We start from the raw sequence: 6,609 nt of genomic DNA, 5'->3' as shown, positions 1-6,609 counted from the left end.
CATGGAAGTGAGGAGAAGGAAATTTCCTTGACAATGATCCATATCTTAATTGTTTCACACTAACATACTGTCAACACATTTGAGCTTTCCAGTTAATTGTGGTTAACTCAAGAAATAAGATCTTTGGAGTATCAAATTTACTGTTTCAAATCCTTGGGTTAATTCCTTAGTATAACACCTGCTTTGTCATCCAGTAGGTTCTTCAATAATTGTTTGATGGGGATGATGATGGAAATGGTCTTCCCTGGATGGAATGTCATACATGCTGTTTGTATGTATTACCTGATACTGACTTTTGTCTGACCGCATCTAGTACCTTATTAATGTGACCTTCACTTTTTGATTAACCACAAAAATTTTAAGATCATGAAAAGCAGGTATTTTGTAAATGCCAGCTTTCTTTTTTCCAAATGATTCTAAACTGTTCCTTCTCTCTATCTCATTTTCATGTCTGACATGTCATCAAACTCTGATCTACTGGAAAATATTATATATTGAAAAAAGCACAGGTTTTGAAGTTAGACACCTGAAATTTCAACTCTTGGCTCTGCCATTTTTGTCTGTCTGTTCTATGGTCTGAATGTTTGTGTCTCCCCAAAATGCATATGTTGAAATCCTCGCCACCAAGGTGAGGGTATTAGGAGATGGGGGTCTTTGGGAGGTGCTTATGTCATGAGATCGGAGCCCTCATAAAGGGGTTTGGTACCTTTATCCCATCTGGGAGGCCACAGAGAGATCTCTCGCCCCTTCCACGCTGTGAGTTTACAGCAGAAGGGCAGCCATGTAGGAAGTGGGCTCTCACCAATCCTCCCAGAATATTGAAAAATAAATGTTTGTTGTTTATAAGCTAGCCAGTTTATGGTGCTGTGTTATAGCAATCTGAACAAATGAATATAGTCTGTGTTTGGTAAGTTTTCACCATCTTCGGAGATTTTGACTACATGTGAAAGAGTAGTTAGGTAGTTAGGGCAGTTAGAAGAATTACTTTTGGTGATTGCTGCCTCGGGTCTCAGGCTGGGTCAGAAATCTCTGATCATAAATATTCTCGAGATGGCATTTGTCCTTCTTAGTAAAACACCTTTCAACTCGGGAAGATTTAAATTTAAGTTTAGAAACGTTTAAAATAATCCAAATCATGCCGTAAATATTTTTTGTATTAAAAAGGATCTGTACATATTTAGCATTCTTTTTTTATAACTAGCTTCTAAATGTCCATGCCTATCTGTTAACGATGTCACATTATTAATACTTCTCAGGGAAAATTTTCCTAATTAATTGAATTAGTTAGAATATACTGTACAGAGTCTTTTCTTTTCCCCTGTAAATTAAAACATATTTTCACCAAGATTTATTTATCCATCATTTATGTATGCAACAGATATTTACCAAGCCCCTAAAAGGCATTAGATGTTCCAAGTGCCTTGCTGAGAACACAGGAGCAATGCACTAGATGAGGTTTCTGCTTTTGTGGAGTTTACATTCTAGTGGAATTAGACAACAAATAGAGAAGAACATTTCGGAGAGTGATAAGTGCTCTAAAGAAAATAAAACGTTAATTGGATAGAGAGTGATTAGGGGAAGTTTAATTTACACAGGGGGATGGGGACAGACTAATCTTATTGTAGAGTCTTCTTGCTATGACGAGGGAGAAGTAATGATTCCACAAGCCATCATTTCTGAATGTATTTTTATCATTTTCACTTAAGATATTTTAAACTTTTAAGATATTCTAAACTTTTAATGCAGACATGCAAATAATTCAAAATATATGTTTCCTTGATTGTTTGTATACTAAATTTGACTGTGAAATACTCTACTTATGGTTTATATTCCCTAATTAGAAGGATCGCTTGACCTTTCTCTTTCCTAAGTTTTAATTCATTTGATTAATTTGTAATTTTTACAGTTGTTCTTTAAGTGTTTTTGGAAACCACCTTAATAGTGACTTGTGTTGCCAATAGTGACAGGAAAGACAAAAAATCATCATCAAAGTGTCAATTTGTCTCTTCTGTATTATCATTTTTAAAAAAGCCTTCTAATTTCAATATCTGAAAGACCGCCTTCTTGAAGAGAAATGAAATTACAACTTTCTGTCAATTGTGAGATCATTGGAAATAATTATTTCCTGCTGCTGTTCTACAAAACTTTCAGGAACTGAGAGATGTGCCTCTTGTAGCTACAAAAACTATTCTGTTTTCCTCTGAAGAACAAGAAAGGGATATAGAGTAGCAAACCAAGTGTGAGGAATGGACTTATAACTTCTTTTCAATGACAATAAAATATTCACACACCGGATGACACATTAACTTTTTCTTCCTTTTTCAAATCATACAGTCCTATCATTTGGGAATTCCATTCTAGAGCTATCTCAGATGCGTATGTTATTTTATAATAATAATTTTAAAAAGCTTTAACAACTTGCTTCCTGTACTGGATAAGTTAAAATCAATCTGACTCCTTTCCAAGCCTTGGGAAGGGGAAGGAGCTCTCATCTCAGTCCTCCCTCGCTTTCCTGGAAGGTCTATGAGCTGAGTGGTAGCACCAGTATGTGCATCTCAGTGATATTTGAATGCAGAGTTCTAGAACAAATATTGGAAAGAGAGAATTAAGGCCAAGATTCAAGAAGGTTGAAGAAATTTTGAGGAGATAATCATTTAATTTATGTGAGTTTAAGGCATTTAATCTTTTAAAATTATATCCAGATGAAGGTTAAGATGCTTTTGGCTACAATAACAGAAATCATCACCAGAAATGGCTTAACTGATAACATTTATTTTCTCATATAACATTTATTTCTCATATATTTCTCATATAACAGAGGTAGGGCAGGATCCAAGTTTGGCTGATTCAGTGGCTCAGTGATATCATCAAAGGTTTAGATTCTTTGCATCCTTCTACTTTGCTGTCTTCAGGAGCGGGTTTATCCCTTTGTTTTTCTCTTTGTTGGAAGATGGCTGTCAGTGGTCACTGGGCTACAAAAGTTCTTCTATGTGTCCAGCAGAAGAGAAATCCTATCCCCTAACCAATTAGATTTGGGGTTAGGTACACCCCCCAAACCAATTACAGTTGCCTGGGAAACGCCATGCACAGATTGCTCTAAACTTTAGACTGATCATGATAAGGAGGTGGGAATGGAATCATGTTTCTTTAAAGCACATAGCTGTATGGGAAAGAAGTTATTTAAAGCGTAAATGGGAAATGGTGTTGGGTAGGCAATCCATATTATTCTCTATCTCAAGATACTAAGATAGTTTAAGAGGGAAATCACAGGACAGCAACTTTGGAAACAATCAGAAGAACAAGAAGTATTCAAAACTAGAAAGAAGTTTGACCGCAAACAACGGACCAATGACCTTTACATCAATCCTAGTTCAGAATCAAAAACTGGTTCTGAGAAGCTGCAGACAGCTGCCCACAGCTGCTGACCACACACCTCTCACCCCACCAGCTATGTAAATCCCATAAGCTCCCCCATGTCTGCCCCAAACTTCTCATTCCAGTCACCCGAGGCCCTTTGCGAAAAAACAATCACTTCTCTCTCACTATTATCCCCAGCCGACTACATCCTACTTTCTTTTGATCCTTTAATTATAAAACAATCCTCCTACATCCTTTATCTCTTCCCCAAATGCTTTCTTTTCACTTCTTGGCAATCTAAGGTCTTTGAAGAGGACCCCACTTTCATTCACTGTGTGTGTGTATGTCTGTGTGTCTGTGTGTGTGTGTGTGTCTATGTACAAGCGCGTGAAGGTTTTGAAAGGGTTATGAGTACCACCCCTTCTGCATACTCTACCTTCTACCCCTCCGTACTCTTGGCTCCTTGATTTGGGCATACCTACAGCTTTACCAACTTGACTCAACCTAAACCCTGTCTCACTATCAAGTCAAAGGAATTAAATAGAAAGGAAAAAATAGGGTGTAGTTGGAGCTGTAGACCTAGGGAAGGCTTCACAGAGGAGGTGACACTTAAACTGACAGTGTACAACCTAGAAAGAGAAAACAGCCCTTGTTGAAGAAATCTATTTGATATGGTTAGATCATTAGGTAAGGGATGAGAGGTGATGCTGGACAAAAAAGTAGGGGCCATCTCTGGTGTTTTTTAAATCCAGGAGTCTCTATATTAATTCTGATTCAATTTGTCTGGGATGAGGCCTGGACTTAGCTATGTTTAAAAGCTCCCCAGATGGTTCCAATATATAAATGGCTTGTGAACCACTGCTATAAGGAGGCATTGACATGCTTTAAGTGGGATAATAACAGAGATATGGGTGGGACAGCCTGAAGAGAAACTGTTTGAAATGGGAAGGGAACCTTGAAAGTGCTGTGGGAGTTGGAAGGCAGTAGTGTCTAGAACCCAAGAACGAGGGAATGGCCAACAATATCAACATTCTAGAGGGCAGGACTGGGCCTGAAAAGAGACTATTGGATTTTTTTTATTAACATTATTTATAAGAGTAACTTCAAAGTACTCAGATCAGAATCACCTGGATTGAGCAGTGATAGACAGTAAAGGAGGAAGGATATATTGTTGTGAAGAGATGATCACTGTAGAAAACATGGGGGCATTTATAATTTAGTGTGGAAGTGACGTGAGATATTTGTATGTTGAGAGGAATGAATCTATTTTACCAACAGCATGGCTGAACGTGATTTATGTGTTTCATATTACAGTAAGCCCAATATGAGTGGATCCTCTGACATGATCACCAATATCGCACATACAATAAGTACACCACCAGTCTTCCCACTGTGCTAAGAGTGTACCATCCTTGTAACAAGTTGGTTGTGACCCTTTTCTGTTCAGCACTGCTCAGATCACACCCAGAGAACTATATTCCTCTGTGGGTGTCATTCTTTAACACCTTTTAGGAGGCTTATCAACAAACTGGGGGCCATATAGAGGAAAGTGGCCAATACATTAGAGGGAATCAAAACCATGTCATGTGGGCTTCCCTGGTGGCGCAGTGGTTGAGAATCTGCCTACCGATGCAGGGGAGACGGGTTCGTGCCCCGGTCCGGGAAGATCCCACATGCCGCGGAGCGGCTGGGCCCGTGAGCCATGGCCGCTGAGCCTGCGCGTCCGGAGCCTGTGCTCCGCAACAGGAGAGGCCACAACAGTGAGAGGCCCGCGTACCGCAAAAAAATAAAAATAAAAATAAAAAAAATAAAAATCAGAATGATGTTATGTAAACTTTTTACAATCTCTTTTTTTTTTGCTTAGTGATATATTGTAAACTTTTTTCTTCCAAATAAGTATCTATAAATCCAACTGATCCTTTTAAATAATACTCAGAATTTCAATGAATTATGAGTTTTTCTACTGACTGACATTAAGGTCTTCCTAATTTGTTAATTACTATTAAAAATAATGCCATGAACATCATGGTTTATACAAGGAGACAGAATAATAGTGCTGTTTCAGGCATAATGGACACATTTAGGCATAGACTGGATGATGACTTGACAGGTACCATTAGAGACTGCGGAAAACTGCAGATGAGCAGTTAGAACAGATGACAGTTGTGAGCTCCGCCAAATAGTAAACTCTGGCAAGTGAAGGAATTGTGTACTATCAGTTGTAAAAGTTCTTCAGCCTTGACATGTTAGAGCTGCCTCACAGGCATTTGTTCAAGTTGCTGGCCAGTGTACTGTTGGTTCATTAACAGACCTTCTCCCCATTATATCTGTATTGTCTTTATTTACTAACTCAGCAAGAGATTTCCTGAGCAAAGTTTCCAATAAATCCGGGGAAGAAATTACATCAGCACATGACCTTTGAATCCAACATCTCAGCTGTTTTAGCATTTTTTAATGAATTTTCTCAGTGCCTCTGCAAACCAGGTCATCACAGTAAGGAAAGGGCCAGCCAAGTTTTTAAAGGCAATAGCCAACGTTACCTTTTGTTTTCAAGTGGGGGAAAGTGTGACTGTTTATAATCATTTCCGAGTGAACGTTTCCTTGTTTTTCTTAGTGAACCCAAATGTGGAGCCTTTGACAATATTAGCTTGTCAGCACTTCAGGAAATTTTTTTATAGGTAGGTGGTAAAAAGATAAAAGACTGCTGACCCTGAAGCTATATGACTGAAGTTTGCTGTATTTGAAAAGAAACTCTATAATAGTTTTTTTTAACTTTTTATTTGGAAATAATTTTATTACAGAAAAGCTCCATGAAGAATTTTTGTTCAAATTTACTTCATTCTAAAACTTCCCTGGTTCAGGATGTTCCTTTATTTTTTTTAAATTTTTTTTATTTTTGGAACTTTTTATTTGGAAATAATTTTATTACAGAAAAGCTCCATGAATAGTACAAGGAACACACATATACTCTTTACCCAGATTCTCTCTCTTTCCCTCTCTCTCTCTCTTTTCATATATGTATACATATATGTATATAAGGAGATACGTATATATGCATATACATATTTTTCTGAACTTTTAAGAATAAGTTGTATATGCCTAAAGATAAGAATATTCTCTTACATAGCCACAGTACAGACTACGGTTTTTAACATTGCCTTTCTCCTTACTTAATTTAATAATGAATACATTTAAATCTATATTTCTAGGTCTCACTTTTCAATCAAAATCCAGATTAATATTTTAAGGACT

This window comes from Physeter macrocephalus, chromosome 7, assembly GCF_002837175.3.
Source record: "Physeter macrocephalus isolate SW-GA chromosome 7, ASM283717v5, whole genome shotgun sequence".
In the NCBI taxonomy this organism is placed as follows: Eukaryota; Metazoa; Chordata; class Mammalia; order Artiodactyla; family Physeteridae; genus Physeter; species Physeter macrocephalus.
Note: the sequence above shows the minus strand (reverse complement) of the source record.